The sequence below is a fragment of the Thermobia domestica genome, chromosome 8 (genome assembly GCF_964235325.1).
Source record: "Thermobia domestica chromosome 8, izTheDome1.hap1.1, whole genome shotgun sequence".
Classification (NCBI taxonomy): Eukaryota; Metazoa; Arthropoda; class Insecta; order Zygentoma; family Lepismatidae; genus Thermobia; species Thermobia domestica.
The window spans coordinates 58,084,569-58,104,125 of record NC_137461.1 but is presented as its reverse complement, the minus strand read 5'-3'; the positions used below and the strand labels follow the sequence as shown (position 1 = coordinate 58,104,125).

General features: G+C 35.9%; 1 long non-coding RNA gene across 1 annotated transcript in view; it reads right to left on the bottom strand.

Annotated features, from left to right (window-relative positions):
* LOC145692932 (uncharacterized) overlaps positions 1-19,330 on the bottom strand; it is a 304,566-nt gene extending 285,236 nt beyond the window's left edge. The window contains exon 1 of the long non-coding RNA XR_014132669.1: positions 19,072-19,330. This is a non-coding gene — a long non-coding RNA (uncharacterized LOC145692932). The remainder of the gene's footprint in view (positions 1-19,071) is intronic.
* Positions 19,331-19,557: the final 227 nt, after the last annotated feature.

Genomic DNA, 19,557 nt, shown 5'->3' with positions numbered 1-19,557 from the left:
TTGTTATGCCAAGTGGTTTGGTTTTGCGCCTATTACTAAAAACAAATCAAACATCTAATTTTGTTCAAGACAGATGTACTAAGAATACAATCTTATAAAATCCACTGCATGATCCTAATGAAGAGAACCGTATTTTTTAGACTTCCACAAAGTTACTCGAAGATGTGCGGATTACACACAAAATATTCCCAGTATAAATGGACTGTACAAGAAAAAATTATATCTATTAGCACAATATGATGTATCTTACATTAAACACACCTTTTAATTAGTTTAGCAGCAATTTATCATTTCAAAGTTAAAAAAAAAAACAAGAAAATAAGTACCGTATATATTTTTAATAGGATGTTGGAGATATTAGAACATGTTTTATGTAATCTATTTGCGGATCGCCTGAAACATTCATCACAGCACCGGTGATCTATGAATACAGTAAGTGTTCAACAAATATTAAAATTGATTGTTGTAAGTACTATTGAACTGTTAACAGCAATTGAAGTGTGTTTTGACAAAACTCTCTCTTGCTTTGTCCAGCGATGCACTTTGTGACCCATGATCCGCAAAGAATGAGACCAGGTGGCCCAGATAGACATGGGGATGACGAAACTTGATCATGTATAACATAAAGTCTGCTAATGAAACTCTAACCAGCATGATTCTATATTCTCTCTCTCTCTCTGTCTATCTCCCTGTCGCTCTCTTTTCCTCTTCTCTTAAAAATCTATCATGTTCTTTCTTGCGTGTGTTTATGTATGGGAAAGTACTGCACTGAAATATTACTGCAATAACTATCAAAGTATAAGCGTGTGAGAATACAGAAAGAATTGTATTTCTTTTTGTGTAAGAAGACAGAACATATGACGAAAGCCCGGAACTTAACCATAATTTGTAACAAAGAATAAGTCAATACAGGTGTACTATTGAATAGCTTATTGCATGACTTTAATGGAATGTAATTGCATGTAGTGTTAATTTATATACATTTCTCAATAAGGAACTAACTGTGAAGAATGAACTTCCTGTTGTAATCTTGAAATTTTATGTTGAAATAATTGAATTACTTACTTCTGAAACAAATGTATGAATAAACACCTCTTTACAAATAATTTTGGAAATTATATGAAGGTATGGCTAACGCCGTCTGTTACAAAATATGCCAATTATTTTCTTCCTATTAAAATAATACTGATAATTCTGAAGCATCAAATAAAACTTTAAAAAAAATAGTTTCAATTGCAATTTTATCCGTATAATTTTGGTTAGTCTACGGCAACAATAAGGGTGGTCAGGGAGATGTGAGCGGACTTGAAACATGCAGAAATATTTATTGGAAAATAATATTTGAAGATGACAAGAATTATTGTTTATTCATTTTATACCGATGTTTGTATTACACAACCTTTCGTGATAGATAGGCAACTCCCTTGTCTGTCATTGGCGGCCCGATAAAATTCATGTTTTCGAATATACACTTTTAGGTTATAAGATCAACAGACGAATAATGGATTTAATCCCAAAATTGATTATAAAAAATATCTTCAGTCTATGATTAATAATATTATCATAGCAGATATTATTAGTCTGTATGTAGGTAGTAACTATTTTGTCACAAATAAGAAATCCAATTCCGATAATAAATACGTGAAATAAATCTATTTTAACTATTAAAATATATGTTTATGCTATGAATAAGAATTTCGCATTACATTATGTTTCTCATTCATATATATTTCATCGTACACAGTAAAAAATTGTTGTGTTAATTCAACAAAATAACCAAGCTTCTTCGTGGCTAAGCGGTTAGCGTACGCGCCTCTGGCGTGGGAGACCCGGGTTCGATTCCGGCTGGAGCTCATGTAGTTTAGATTCCACGTAGATGTACGTCTCATGTAATCTCGCTGCTGAACGAGACGTTAAACTCAATGTCAACTCAACTCATTCAATACAACAGCCCGAGTTATTCGAGTTGAGTTAAATGTTCACACCTATCTTGTGTTACATGGACTTTATTGCATGTTGGAGTAAATTGTTAAAATAGTAATGGTTAGATCAAGTACCTAACAGTCTGATTCGTATGTGTAGTATAGAGCAATTTTAGTAACACACCATTGGTGTTTATTGATGTACTGCTCCCAAACTACTATATATGTTTATATAACCATTTTATTTGTTATTAAACGGAAGTGACTATTACGAGGGATAATAAAGCATGTGGCATGAATTATTTATGTTGGTTACGAGAAAACTAGTAAGTTATTCGGAATACAGAAGTATGGTGTTAGTAAGTCCATCTGTCCGTCCGTCCGTTACTCTTCACTATAGCTCTTTTTTTTAAAAAAAGAAAGCATTTTTTGTTTCATTTTCGGCAATAGCTAGAAAAATTCTTTCGGCCGAGTTCGTTAACATCTTAACGGGTAACGGTGACTCGCGTTGGTCAATTACATCACATGATAACTCTTGAACGAAAGCAAATTTTTGAATTCTGCTTTTTGTAAAGATAATAGAAGTTACACATCTCGCCATTAGATGGCACAAAATGTCCTCCGGCGATTGACATCTACCAGAGGAAACTGAAACTTCTAGTGTGTGATTCTTTTTAATGACCATTAAGTTTATTTAGATATTTATGATATCATTACAAGACAATGTACACGTGTAAATTATTCTGTCTAGAGGTATATTTCTGATTTACAGGATTTTGAAGAGCTGTAATATATATATATATATATATATATATATATATATATATATATATATATATATATTACAAAGATCAATGTTCTTAACAAATAAAACTTTTTGTTAATCACTGAGAAATAACACAGTTACTAAGATTAGGATCTCCACCATGCCAACTGGAACATCACTAATAGCTGGAACATTATATGATGAAAGAACAAGGTGATGCTACTCCTATTTCCGCGTACCTTCGTCATTCACATACTCCTTTAACATCTCTGGTGTTATTTTTGCACTGCAAGCTTAACGCCAGCTCTGTGTCAAATCGGTAGTATCGAAGCTGTGTTAACCGCAACACCTGCTCTGTGTCAAATCGGTAGCATTGAAGCTGTGTTAACCACAACACCAGCTCTGTGTCAAATCGTTAGAATCGAAGCTGTGTTAACCATAACACCAGCTATGTGTCAAATCGGTAGCATCAAAGCTGTGTTAACCGCGACACCAGCTCTGTGTCAAATCGGTAGCATCGAAGCTGTGTTAACCGCAACACCAAACCCTTGGCATTGAAATAGTACTCTAAAGTGATAGTCATGCAGAGACCACATGCCTGTGTTAAAGTTAATACGTAGTAACATCACCACACTTGCTATGTAGATTCGTAGTTTATATTAATAATACTAATTCATTTAGTAGTATTAAATTCGGAGATTAATTCCTTAAAATATTTATTTCTTATTATAATAAGCCAAATTTTCACTTTACAAAATAGAGCCAATTTAATGTCTCAGTTCTGTACATACACTATGTAATCAAAAGTATCCGGACACCCCAAAAACATACGTTTTCCATATTAGGTGCATTGTGCTGCCACCTACTGCAAGGTACTTATTATCAGCGACCTCAGTAGTCATTAGACATCGTGAGAAAGCAGAATGGGGCGCTCCGCAGAACTCACGGACTTCGAACGTGGTCAGGTGATTGGGTGTCACTTGTGTCAGAAGTCTGTACGCGAGATTTCCACACTCCTAAACATCCCTAGGTCCATTGTGTCTGATGTGATATGGACACATAGAGCACATAAGCGTACAGGCCGACCTCGTCTGTTGACTGACAGAGACCGCCGACAGTTGAAGAGGGTCGTAAAGTGTAATAGGCAGACATCTATCCAGACCATAACACAAGAATTCCAAACTGCATCAGTATCTACTCCAAGTACTATGACATTTAGAAGTGAGGTGAGAAAACTTGAATTTCATGGTCGAGCTGCTGCTCATAAGCCACACATCACGCAGGTAAATGCCAAACGACGCCTCGCATGGTGTAAGGAGCGTGAACATTGGACGATTGAAAAGTGGAAAAACGTTGTGTAGAGTGACGAATCACGGTACACAATGTGGCGATCCGGTGGCAGGATGTGAGTATGCGAATGCCCGATGAACCTCGTCTGTCAGCGTGTGTAGTACCAACAGTAAAATTCGGAGATAGTGGTGTTATGATGTGCTCGTGTTTTTCTTGGAGGGGGCTTTCACCCCTTGTTGTTTTGCATGGCTCTCACAGCGCAGACCTACATTGATGTTTTAAGCACCTTCTTGCTTCCCACTGTTGAAGAGCAATTTGGGGATGGCACTTGCATCTTTCAACCCGATCGAGCACCTGTTCACACTGCACGGTCTGTGGCGGAGTGGTTACACGACAATAACATCCATGTAATGGACTAGCCTGCACAGAGTCCTGACTTGAATCCTATAGAACACCTTTGGGATGTTTTGGAACGCCGACTCCGTGCCAGGCCTCACCGACCTACATCGATACCTCTCCTCAGTTCAGCACTCCGTGAAGAATGGGCTGCCATTCCCCAAGAAACCTTCCAGCACCTGATTGAAAGTATGTCTGCGAGAATGCAAACTGTCATCAAGGCTAAGGGTGGGCCAACACCATATTGAGTTCCAGCAGTACCGATGGAGGGCGCCACGAACTTGTAAGTCATATTCAGACAGATGTCCGGATACTTTTGATCACATAGTGTAGATTGTGTGAGCATTTCGCTACTCGTAAAATCATAGCCTGATGCTCATTTTAGCCCATTTGGTATTAGTATCAGCAGTTCTCACTAATTTCTGGAGACAAACTGTTGTCGATCAGAGGATAGATAATTAGTATATGTATAAGTATTTTCAAAATAATTTTGATAACAATACGAAAAAACAGTGACATGAGTAAATATAGGAAATTCTTCACCACGACGTAAAATTAACATTACAAATTAATAAATTGCGCATTATTAATTTTAAGCATCGAGACAATGCGCAATTAATAATAGATTTAGTTCCGTCACAAATAATACCTAATATAAAGTACACTACGAATTCCTTTAGAAATATGTTTTAATAAATAATATTAATTTCCTGATTACTTTTGACAAAATTTCTTGGAGTTCAATTGCACTGGAGTTCAATGTTAATTAAGCTTAGATTTCTATAAAATCGCTGCCTCAAAGGACTGGCGTCGTTAGCTTTTTAAATCTGGGGGGTCGGATGAATCAAAATCAAAATCCTCTTTCCGACAAAAGTTATATATACAAAGTAATATAGTTTTTTAAAAATATATTTGATTAAAATCTGGGGGGACGCTTTCCCCCGACCCCACGCTAACGACACCCATGCTCAAAGTTTATATTAGAATAAACGCCACGTTACCTCAACATTAATAATTATAATTGGTATTTAGATTAATTCGGTTTTCCATTTTCGGTTCGAGACAAAATGTTTACTCAAATGGTTCAAAACATACAATTACAATTTAAAGTAGACAAAGGAAAGCATTACTGCAACAAAATTAACGATGTGCAACATTATATTGTCAATTACCGTTTAAGGTAGTCTACTATTTGGAAATATGTATTCCTATTACAAGTGAATCCTCTTGGTTGCAACAATTAATTCTTTAGACCCTACAGAAGCCCTACACAGTACGCACTTGATGATATCTATAGTCCAACTTTGTAGTTTAGAATTTCTCAATAAGTATTTTTTGAATACTCTCTGATATGTAAATATTATGAAGTTCAGCGTAAATATTATGAAGTGTTCCTACCGACTCGCGGTGGGTAAGGTGTGGAGCGGTCACAACTAGAGCGTGGAATTCCAGATCGATGCTAGCTGCCGCCGAGTGGACATTGTGGTGGACAAATACCATGTGCACGTGTTTTCTAGGAGCTCTCCCGTTTCCTTCCACTTTCTTCATTACACTACTGTTATATATTTCATTCACCGTAGCTTCAATGCACAATCAGGAGACATTAAACTAAACAAAAGGAAAAAGTGCGCAAACTTGTTTTTGATTTAGTTTTAAAGTTCAAAAGCCCATACTGACATTTTAAAATTCAATATTTCTCAAAAACAACGCATTTCTTACGACATTATTCTTGTAATTAATATTATAATTTATTTCTTCATGGAGTTTTCATTATTAATATAATAACTTACAACTTTAATATGTTCCATGAAAAGTACAGCTGCATACATTTCAGAGATCTGAGAAATACTGTACAACGAATACTGTTATGGCCTATGTTAAATCAACGTTCTGAATCCATACTAGTAATATTCGGAAATTTCTTTGAGCAGAATTTGATAGGAAATCTCGTCGGTCTTCAGGAAAGGACTAATTAATTGCAAAGTTTAGTGATATTTCGATATGGGTTAAATTGGATCATTTTTAGCATAAACTTCAAGTTGAAGAAGTCATTAATTACATTTTCTTTATATTTAGAGGTAGAAACTAAATGTCACTATTCACCAAGTGAAATGTGTGCACAAATCTTTTCAAAGAAACCTTATTTTTCAAACTCTGTAAAATGATAGTTAATTACTGTCTCGACGATGTAACTGTAAGATCGACGATGTATTTTCAATCTACGGAGTCTTCCTAATTATTTATTTATCTTCATCGAACACGGAGGAAGATAACAATAAAAAAGATAATTGGTAACAACAGTAAAACAAACAATATTTTCTACAAAACGTGATAATAGAAATGTAAGTAAAATATCTACAGGATAAGAATATAGCGTAATTAATTTATTGTATTTAATTATCGTCTTATCTATTTTAAAAACACATTTTCTTTTTTTTTTTTTTTTAAAAAAAAAACATAACGTACTCAAAAGATTTATAAAGCCTGACGTAAATTTTAAATGTGTATTTGATTTGATTAAATTATGAGTTTAGCGTCCCTTTTAGCAATGAGGCTATATGCGACATAGAGATCCAGCTTAACGTAGGATCCGAATCACATAAGGTACCGCCGGGAATCTAACCCGGGTCTCCCACATTAAGGGCGCGTACGCTAACCGTTTAGCCACGAAGGAGCTCTAAATTTTAAACGTGCATAGTTGATATAAACATCTGATAGAGATGTTCAGATATGTATGCAGGGTCGGATTTATTGTTTTCCGTTTCTAAGAAGCGTGAAGGCGAGCACCATACCAGAAAATCAGCGGTAAGCGCCCGCCTGCCCCTACGCAAATATCTACTGCTAAGATAAGGTTAAATTTCCACTCAACTTCAACCACTATGATTGAAACTAATAGATTTGTTAAGAAATTATTACTCGGAGCGTGTTCACTTTGATTTCAATTATGCCTATTACCATCATTTTTGTCATTCAACTTTTGAAGTTTTTCCGTTGGCTTATTAAGTTTTATTATCCAACTTGCCGATTAATTGATGTCCGGTCGTTTAGAGGGGCTGATTGTGACACTGATCACTACCTGGTACCAGCAATGAATACGAGAGAGATTATCGTTGAATAAAGGTAATATTCATTGTCCGAAAACGGAGAGATTCAATTTAAAGAAATTAGAAGAGAGCCAGGTGAGAGAGGAATACCAGATTGAAGTTTCGAATAGAGTCTCGGCTTTAGAAGATTCGGAGTGCACTAGTGTTGAGGATACTTGGATTGAAATTAGAGATAGCATTAAAATTTCAGCAAAAGAAAAACTGGTACACACGGAAATACGTAGGAACAAACCATGGTTCGACCAGGAAAGCATTAAACTAGCAGAGAAGAGAAAACAGGCAAAATTACGCTGGCTACAAAATCCGAATGAAATAACTACACAAAATTTCGCAGATACCAGGCGGGAAACTTCCAAAACTTTTAGAACAAAGAAAAGCGATTTTTTGAAAGCTAAAATTAAGGAACTTGAAAATAATATTAAAAATTAAAACATCCGGGACATGTATAAGGGGATCAGCGAATTTGAAAAAGGTTATCAACCTCGTGCTTATATATTAAAGAAATCTGACGGTACAGTTCTCACTTGTACGGATAGCATCTTAGATAGATGGAAAGATTTCTTTGACGATTTGCTTAACACGCAACCAAAAACTAGTGTGCGGGGAGACCGCAGAATCGTGTATTCCAGAACTCAACCGAATAGAAGTAGAAATCGCTATAAAGAAATTAAAGAAACACAAATCTCCGGGTGTAGATGAAATTCCGGCTGAGTTAATTTTAGCTGGAGGCGAAAAATTGTGGAACAAGATACACAAATTCATTCTCCTTATCTGGAACAAGGAAGAATTGCCAAAAGAGTGGAAAGAATCAATCATTGTTCCAATTCACAAGAAAGGCGACAAAACTGGCTGTAATAAATATGGAGGCATTTCTCTTTTGTCAACATCTTATAAAATTCTTTCAAATATTCTATTAGCGAGATTGACCCCATACGCAGATGAAATTATTGGAGATTATCAGTGCGGATTCAGACGAAATCGATCAACTATCGACTAAATATTTACCATTCGCCAAATACTCGAAAAAAAGTGGGAATACAATTTCCCGGTACATCAACTATTTATTGATTTTAGAAAGGCGTAGGACTCGGTTAGGAGAGAAACATTATACAACGCTCTTATATAACTTAGAATACCGAGAAAGCTAATTAGATTAATTAAGATATGTTTAAATGAATCCCAAAGTAAAGTCCGGATAGGAAAATTTTTGTCCACGAGCTTTCACGTCGAAAATGGCCTGAAACAAGGAGATGCGTTGTCGCCATTATTATTCAACTTCGTTCTGGAATACGCTATAAGGAAAATCAGATAGCAACCAGGGCCTAGAGTTGAACGGTATTCACCAGGTCATGGCATATGCTGATGATGTAAATTTAATAGGGGATGATAGGAAAACAATAGAAAGAAATGCAGAGATTTTATTAAACGCTTGCAAAGACATGGGTTTAGAAGTAAATGCAGAGAAGACTAAATACATGGAAGTGCGTCCGGACAGTAATACAGCACATTATGGATGCGTTAAAATATTAAATAATACTTATGATAAAGTGGATAGTTTCAAATATCTAGGATCAATATTAACAGAGGAAAATCATATTCACGAAGAAATTAAATGTCGACTAAAAGCAGGGAATTCGTGTTACTATTCGGTTCAAAATCTCTTGTAGTCGCGAATTCCGTCGAGGAATGTGAAGCTTAAAATATACAAAACCACAATCATGCCTGTTGTTCTGCATGATTGCGAAACATGGTCACTTACTCTGAGGAAAGAACATAGACTGAAAATATTTGAGAACAAGATTCTGAGACGAATATTCGGACCCAAGAGGAATGGAGGAAACTTCATAACGGGGAACTATATAATTTATACGGTTTACCCAACATTGTTAGGGTCGTCAAGTCTAGGAGGCTTAGGTGGGTGGGTCATGTAGCTAGAATGGAAGAAAGTAGAAACGCTTTCAAAGTCTTGACTGGAAGACCAATCGGAAAACGACCATTAGGAAGACCTAGGCGCAGATGGGAGGACAATATTAAGATGGATATCGCAGAGATTGGAATACAAAGTAGAAACTGAATGCAGTTAGCTAAGGATAGAAGTCAGTGGAGAGCTTTTGTGAACGCGGCATTGAACCTCCGGGTTCCATAGGCCATAGAGTTAGTTAGTTTTATCGTCCAACTTGCGCCCCGAAGAACATTGCACCCGGACCTAGTGAGATTAGTAAAATCAGTCCTGTATGCTATCTCCATTATGTCATAGAATAAGTTCATACTTTTTGTTGACATTTTTTTCTTTAAAAAAGTTCAGATCCTTGTTAAAAAGAATAGACCTTGCTATCTCTTAAATATGAAGTAAGGCGTTTGAGTACTTATGACACGTAGATGATGAAATTAAATTGAGTAAATTTGAGTAAAATTGTGCTTGATGTACTCGAGACTTAGCAACGTCGATGAGATATTTATTCGATAGCTTATTCAAAATGTATGTAGAAAAGGAATAATTCCTTTGGTTTCTTTTACTATATTCATATACTCTGTTGAACAATCATAATGGAGCAGCAATAAGAAGAAAAGGAAGCAGCCCGAGATAAGGCAGTGTGAAATAATTACATTTACCACTCTGTGCGATATCTAACAGTGGAGCCAGTAATACCAAGCAGAAATTCCAGTGCCTTGTGACATCTGGGCTCATTATGGGTATCCAGAATCCTTGGGAATGAAATGGTTCAGAGAGGATGACTTCTGGGGTATAACAAGACATATCCATAAGTATACAACATGTTGCCAAAGATCATCAACTGAGCTGGAGTCAGACTTGTGGGAACGAAGAAACATCAAATGTTCACACCAGACAAAGGAAGCAGTGGAACATCATCTCTATCCAGGAAGGATAGAACGTTCGTGTCACATATGATTGCATGTTTCCTGTAGGAAAGTGACTTCACACAAGACCTCCAGTAAAGGAACTGCAACGAAGCCTAACACCTCATCGATGTACCTTTGTCTCATCGCAGATTCCTTCATGCGTGTTAAACAAAAAACAGACACAGAATGGCACTCCACAACATAACACTCAGTGCTGAAGCGGAGTGTCGATATAAAATGCAGGTGTCGCCCAGCCTATTCCTACTATAGCCCCAGATACAGATGTGCCATCACAATGCTACAGACAGAAACAGGATTTGTAAGATAAGAGGTTGTAGTGCCACTCGGCTCTTTGTTCACCACGTTTACAGCACCATTGCAGTCACTCAGTTTTGTTCTGTGTAACCACATATAGCAGCAGCAATTGGCGGCGTGTAAATATGTCCCGCGTTGCTAGACGACATCGGACTGTTCGTGTGGATATCTCGTCGTTATGTATTACTTTTCTAGAGCCAACGATTTCATATTCAAATGAGTGTTGTTGCATTCAGTTCGACACGGGCACCAAAGTCGCAGACATCCAGATAAACTGAAGTCCAAAACCCTGTCAGTACTAAACTGTAGTTCCCTAGCCTGCTTTAGTTGATACTTTTTATGGAGCATGGCTAACGCAAGTGGTGTGCCATGGAATGGTTTCACTGTGCTTTCATTCTAAATTCACTGTGCTTTCATTCTAAATTCACTGTGCTTTCATTTTATATTCATTCTGCAAATATGGGATCAATCCAATGCTTCCTCCTTGGTGTTTCACATTTAACGTCCAGCAGTGTACTTCATCCATATCAGTTTTCGTTGATTGTGTTTCAAGCTCAGAAGAAACATTGGCTTTTGACTTCCTGTGCACATAAATACCTTCATTTAACGTCTTTGTAATGTAGATGTGAAAAAAACACCTGTTTATCTTCTTGTTAGTGTTACCAACGAAACGAGAAATAAAGTTTTCTCCTTTTGTTTTGCAAATTTTATAGAAGTCTCATAACATCTTGATTTTCGAAGAATTGTTTCTCGTGTCTCGAAAAGAGATTTTCTCGTGATGTTTTCTAATTTTATGTTTGAAGTTTATGCCCTGACATTTTCTCTTAATTTCATCTACAAGCTATCAGAATCCTTCTGCGCCAGAAACGGTCCAGGAACGGTGTGATATAATAATATATTTAAATCATATCCATTATTGAAGAACATTGTGTAATGACTTTCATACCTTTAAACGCTAATATATGCTCTTCGTTGTGTTCGTAATCACTTTATTAACTTATAGTTTTTATACTATGAATCATATAATACTAAAACAGTGTTTGAGATCTTAGATTTTAGCTGAAGAACTAGTGTGCTGTGAAATTTCTCGTCTCTTCTCGAATTTTGAAAACGTACTTTTCGTCTCGTCTCGAATTTTGAAAACATACTTTTCGTCTCGTCTCGAATTTTGAAAACGTACTTTTTGTATCGTCTCGAATTTTGAAAACGTACTTTTCGTCTCGTCTCGAATTTTGAAAACGTACTTTCGTCTCGAAATTTTGAAAACCTTACTCTCGGCTCGACTCTCGTTTCCGAGATGGAACGAAACATTTTCTCGTCTCGTCTCGAATTTTGGAAACGTATTTTTCCTCTCGACTCGTTTTCGAGATGAAAAGAGAAATTTCTCTTTTGTCTCGAATTTGGAAAATGTATTTCTCGTTATGACTCTTGTTTTTTTGTGATGATTTTTCGTGTCATGGGCAACTGTGCTTTATGTTTACCCTCTGGCTAACTCGGATGGCGCGCGATGGTTGTTTCTATGGTATGATGCAGCTTGAACTTTCTTGGTCATAATAATTATTTTATCAATTACATTAGTATACTTGTTCAAAATAACTGAAAGCACAAAGACTTTTTAAAAAAAAATCTCATAGACACATCCAGTGACTTCTAATTGTTCTTTGAAACAAAGCGTCTCAATAAAAACAAACGAGTGGAACTAGCTAAATGGTTTTCTACAATTCACCAATGAATCGAACGTGGCTTTCGTTCAGTATACACTGCAATACAGAATAAATAGAAGACCGAATTAGCCGTCACCGAAAATTCCATTCTTCTTTCTTTGTGTGTGAGTGTGTTTGCCAGTGCCATGGTTATTCGAAATCTGCTGAGCAAGGCTTGCTTCATTGAGGCGTGTACAAAAAGACAATGTGTGGATTGAAACAGCCGTCCCCTTAGCCTCATCTGTCAACATTTACTGTGTGACATTTCCCATAACGACTACCTAAATGCAAAAGGAGAAGGAGGGGGGCTGTACACGGTTTCTATTTCGCAAAGAGTGAAACATAACGTGTGTTGTTAACTGCACTTTGATGATGTGAAGTGGCCACCACAAAGATTTTTAAACACAAGCAAATTGATTTTTACGTCTCCCTGTTATTAGAGGGACAATTCTCCTCTTTTCCCCCCTCTTTTCTGTTCCATCATTCATGTTTTCCTCTGGTCTCTCTCTCCTTCTCTCCTCCCCCTACTCGTGTTTTGGCACCCGATGTTAGCTTCAAGACCACAAAAGGGGAAGACGACAACCCGCTAACCTTTCCCAATCATTACGTCATTTGGCAGCACACAATGAAGTTCTTTTGAGTGTTATAGACCTTTCACTACCTCCACTCAGATCTATCCTTGCTTAATTCCTCATCCTCTGCTCTCACTTAATCAAAACTTATTTAGTAAAGACTGACTATTATATTTTCATTATTCTAACCATCCTTGGGCTAACATGTCATCTACAATAATAATAATAATAATAATAATAATAATAATAATAATAATAATAATAATAATAATAATAATAATAATAATAATAATAATAATCGTCATCATCATCATCATCATCTTTATTTCAGTGCCGTAAACATCTTATTGGCAAAAATACAACACATTGTGTGGTATCAGAGCACTACATTACAGTGGAATAATACTACTAATGATAATAAATAACAAAATAGTAAAAAGGAGAGCACTAATATAAAAGGAAATGTATATAAAAGTCAATTAACACTTAAATGTCGTGTGTACCAGCGTTGGGCCACGTATTTACCGTGGTATGGTACACACAGCAGCTACTGCTCAAAGCCCCATGTTCCATGCTACCAGTGGATTGATTCAAAGAAGTAGAATGCAAATTCCGGAACAGAAGGCTTCTCGGTGTAATATATAGTCATGGTCTACGGCTTCTAAGAACAACTATTGAAAATATAAAAATAATTTGCCCTTCTGATTATTAAAAAAAATGGCCTGGCAGTGCGATTCACTAAAAATAGCTCGGCGCTAAAAGTCAAATAATTCATTGTCAATGCTGTAAGAATTGTCAAACTCTCTCTCTCTCTCTCTAACAAAGACCTAAGAATAGCAGTCTTAAAATTGCATTAAATGTAATTTTAAAACAGTTAAAAAATTTCAGATTGTTTCTAAACGTCATTGCTTGTCAGATCTCATAAAATTTTCATTTCCTTAAGAGTCTTCATCCCGGCGAAATTAAAATACCGCAAATATTTCTGGCGCCAAAAAGTATATTATTCGTACTCAATAATAATGAAAAGTTTTAATTTTGGCGGAAGAAATCATTATTTATGTACTATCAATGTAGCTAAATATACTATTAACCAGCATATTGTATCTAGGGTTATTTGTTTTTACCTAATTGACACACACACTCTTTTACGCACATACTATTGTACTTGTAAAAAAATGATCTAGTTCTCTGAACTATTACTGACTGTTGATTAGTAACGCTAAATATATGTTTCTATTAATTAATTGATAGACGAAGTAGAGTTTATCGTCCCTTTTCAACATCTACCGGTAAATTGGTTGGTTTGGAAATTAGAGTCTCTTTGAGCAAGGAAGTAACATAAGACTTGGACTTACAGTTTAACGTAAAACCCAAGGGAGCACCGACGGGGGTCCACCGGTCCGGAACCCCCAAAATTTTCTAACCCAATATACATTTGTACACTTTCTCAATAAAACTATAGTTGTTTAATAGGGAAACAATAGATATACAATGAACATTTGATCTTACGCTTTATCTGTACTCCTTCTCTTATAAAAACAATCTAGTTCTATCATTTTCTTCTGAAAATATAGGCGGTGGAAGTGTTTTACAATTATTTATCGTGTTTTCGGATGCAGAATAATACACATTTAATATTACATAGACGTAGTGGCTTGAAGTATTGGACCACCCCTCCTCCAAAAAATGTGGACCCCTCCGAATAAAAATTTTGGGAACCAAACCCTATAAAAGCCCAACGGGAATCGAACCCGGATCTCCCGCGACAAAAGCGAGATCCGTCAGTGATATGAGGGGTGTAGATGCAAAAGTGGCAATCTCCACTCGGCCGAATTTTTCAGGACAAGCGATTAATTGATATCTCGTAAACCCCATACGATTTTAACGTACAGATTTTTTTTTTGGCATAGTAGATCGTAGCAATATTAGAGGGTTGAACATAAATTTTCCCTAGAGAAAGTCCTTCATTTTTTTGTAATTTCTGTTTCAAAATTGGAGATTGCAAGTTTTGAAAATGAACGTGGAGATTTTTTCACAAACATTTCCCTTTTGGGGTTTTTTTTGCCCCTCAGATGCACGATAGGGATATGCACATTATACTGTTCGAAAGGCCGATTCATGCCGAAGAGAACGAGGTACGATGCATGATTTTAGGATATATAGTGATAATACTGTAGATACTTTACTAAACTCATTGACTAAAAATGTGTAAATAAAGCAAAAATTCAAACATTGGAAAATTTTTGGCACATTTCTATTTACTCTAGGATCATGATTTGTATCTCGCTTTGTTCCAAATAAGACCAGGTTTCCAAGGGTACCACTTCTATATGTCTATATATTTTTCCTGAGGGGAGAAATTTGCAACAAAAGGGCAATTTTCTTCTGCAAAACAAAAACTCTTTTTTTCGATTTGGGCGGGATTTTCCAGCTTCTGGTACATAATAGGGAAATTTGAGTGCTACATTTGGAAACTCTGCTTTATAACGAAACCAACGAGGTACAAACTATGTTTTTACGATTAATAGGGATGCGTCACGTGATATTCGCCTTCAGTTTTTACTGGGAGGATGTAGGTTTTGATCCAAACAGACTTCACCGCTCGGTCGGGGACACTTAAAACAATACAGTTCTACCTTTAACTCAATTTCTCAAAAAATTGGAGATTGCCACTTTTGCATCTACACCCCTCATATACCGGTCAGTGATATACCTACGAGAAAGTTTCATCAACGCTATATGTAACTTGTTATCTTATATCGAGAAATGCTTTCTGAATTTTTTGCACAGGGATGAGACATATTTTGTGCAATTAAAATATATCAGTAAAAAGTTCAGAAAGTGAAAAAAGAAGTAAATATGACGTTTGGTTCGAGGAATTATCTGATAAATTAGATAATTATTGGAATATAATAATTTTAAAGTATTACTCATGAGGACCAATTGTCCCACATAGCGCTACCTTGCGACAGAAACTAAATTCCCTTTTGAGAAAAGTTTCAGGAAACGGGAAAAAATTAGTCGATGAAATGGCACACTGTCAATTGTATTATGCATGAACAGCGTATCTCTTACTGTCATTGATTTCTGGCTTTCTAGAACGAGGATCATTACTTCTTAATTCCAGCACTGTCAATCCACCTATGTATAGGCATTCTTATGGCGTTATTCATACCAACAAGGAAGAAGTCTCCACTTTTTCAAAATAATCAGATTTTTGTTTGTTTAACTTTATTACAATTTTAATTTTTACATTATCTGTTTAATATTTAACAGAAACCAGGATTAAAGGCATTGATTATAACTTGAGTCTCATGTTATTATCTATATATTAAAATGCTAAGTTTATATGTTTGTCTCCAACGACAAATTTATATGTTTGTTTCCAATTCTTTCGACAATGAGATCTCGAAAGCCACAAATGCTAGAAACGTGCCATTTTCACCGGTCGACTTGAAATTTTGTGTAGATTGTTCTGTTCTAATTGAATATTTTAAAAAAAAACATGGCGTTATTTCTTTATTACATTTTTTTAGGGGTACACTGGAAGAGTTGAAATTTTAAGAGTAAACCATCATACCCTATGAGTTCTACATTCCAACACCACATAATTATATACGGGAGTAATATGTCTTAGGCGTTTGTTTCATGCACAAATGATAATGAAAAACAAAGGATAATCGTTTCTCCAGTCTAAGATAATCTTTATTGATTGGAGTGTTTTGCCCAATGAACACCATATATCAATGACATTATAATTAATTGTGTGTGTATTTGCTTATTACATACTACATGCAAAAAGAAAGAAAACATTGGTCATACATGAATTAGAACTCCAACCGGAAGTAGGCTCAAATCTTGGTAACGGTGGAAGATATTGAAAAAAAATCTTCCCTTTATGGTATTCCTTGCCGACTTTTAAAAAGACGTCCTTTATTTGTGTCCGTAAAGGGACATGTAGAGATGTCGTGAGGAATGACAAGGAGATTCTTGCTCATATGTGAATGATGTGCTGTGTAGAGAGCACAGGTTTAGCTAGTTATTTTTTTAAAAAAGACTGAATTACGTGCAAAAGGGTTGGACTTCCCTTCTAAAATATGTAGAAGTCCACACAACAATTTACTAGATCCTACGTAACTACGAGCCAAGAAAGGAACATTTTTTAAAATACATTTTTTGTGTCCTTTAATTTTTCTCGGAACACCAGACGACTTCCTGAAAAAAGCTATAATCTCATCAAAAACGTAACATCTATACATCCTAACGTGAGTTGAATTCAAGTTAACAACTCCACCAAATCATCTCAATCCCTTCCTTAACGGTCTGGTTATGGCGAGGTGTCAAGTATATAGGAAGCATAGATTTCGATACAAAATGTTAGGAGCCACCGAAGGTGACCAGTAGAAGGCTTACCTATGGTGCAAAGGGTTCCTTGTTCGATTCTAGCCTACGTGAATTTGCATCTGTGATGGACAGCAGCACCATGTCTATATGAGTAATTACCTTTCGCGCTATCTCTCCTTCCCATCAATTCTACCACTGTCATTGATTACATGTATTATTTATGTTTCCTTTAGTCTACAGGAGATAAACGTAAGAGGTTAAACTTAAATAGTGGTGTTCAAGCTGCTAAGTTCATATAATTTCTGGTGTTTATATACATATTTCAACATGATAAAAGTATATTTTTGGATATCTTACTTAAGGCCTATGCAATCCCCTCCTTGCATACGCCTAGAACTTAATTTGAAAGGAAATTACATGAAATGTCAAGAATCATGTTCGAGGCAGTGACAGATCTAACCGGGGGGCAGAGGCCTTGAACCCCAGTTTTTTGAGTGACGAAAATAATGTAAACTATGATTTATATATTTTTGAAAGTTTATAGTAAATTCATGATATTCCTACTATAGTCTGAGATCTAGCTGAGCCTTCAGTTAGATCCGACACTGTTCCAGGATTGTGTGCGTTAGGCAAGTGGTTCTCAATCTAATTCTTGTCACGCCCCCATAATTATATATCACGCCCTTATAATTTCTGGTTAATAATAAGTTTGTGTGGGATTTTTAATTGCGGAGGTTTCACGATGTTCATTTATTTATATAATAGTAGAATCCATTTCTTGTATATAGTGGATACCAGTAACTTCAATAAAAGCGAATGGATTAAAACCGAATTCAGTCAGTTCATTCATATTACAAATATCGAATCCAATCCGTCATACTGTTTCGAAATGGAGGCCGTTTGAAAATTTTAAAACTTCATAACTCCCTTAATCTTGGGTCATATGATTATAAAAATACAGTGATTTCTATTTTGTTTTAAACTTGGACAATTGTTTAAAAAGTTACTGAGAATTTTAAATAACTTGATAATGTGGGTCACGAAGATTGAACCGGACATTGGCGCACTAGTGAAATCACACCATACTCAGATATCTCATTAGCTTTTAGTTTTAATTGTATTTCAATATGCAAGTTTTGTTGCATTTGTATTTTTCTGGCATTTCAATGTGCAGTTCTCATTAGTTTCCTATCGTACCTCTTTCCTTTAAATCGACTTTTAAACAACTCTGCACTTGTTGAAACTGTTTAGTAGAACTATTTTTGTCCTATGTAGGCCTAGTATGTATTAAAATAAATAAAATGCCTATCAGAACAAAATTCTAAATAATATTTAAAAACATTTTCCAGTGTTAGATTCTAATTATATTTATCTCTTCCGCTTATATTCGCGACCCCCAGGCTGAGAAACCCTGTGTTAGGCTAAAGAAGATGAATCATTAAAGTGAATAATTATGAAACTCCTCCTGGAATAATAATGTGGAAGGAGACGGCAGAACCTGGAGAAATAACACGAACACGTTGTCCACCACAAAAAGTTCGCGTGTTCGGGGAACGAACCAGGAGCTCTTGTATCAGAGGTGAGCGATCCATCACTCAGCCACAGTGCTTCTCAAACATAATATCGTTTTATTTAAAAAAAATAAATAAATAAAAAATCATAATTTTTGAAGTAAATTAAAGTTACTAGTAATGTCTATTTTATGACTTGTTCATATTTTTTATTAAAAAAAGAAAAAAACATGAGAAAATATTTTAAGGAAATAAAACATGCAGAAGAAAAAAATGTTTCACTTACCTTGAGAAAAATAAAAACAACTTCTAAACAAGAAAGTTCATTGTGATTCCATCACATCACTTTTATTTATTCACTCTGAGCTCTTCTCCCCCCACCCTCCTTGAGAACACTTTACTCACACCACAATTTACACAAACAAACACACTTTGACTCCACACACCGCGACCCCGACCGACCACACAACCAAAACCACCACAGAACCAAAAAATCGCCACCAAAGACGCGCGCCTCCACTCAATGCATCCGCTCGCCAGCGTTCCCGCCGACACACTGCTCTTCGCGGACGACGGCGATGACAGTTATAGTACATCCTACAACAATAGAGACCATAATTGCCTTTTGCTCAATGGACTTTCGTACCGTATCGTGCGCGGAGCTATTGTGTTGTCGTGACAAGCGACTTTGAACCTTAAAATTCTTTATAAAAAAAAAGTCACATATACCCTTTATACTAAAAAAGAGCACAATACATGTTCATATACACAA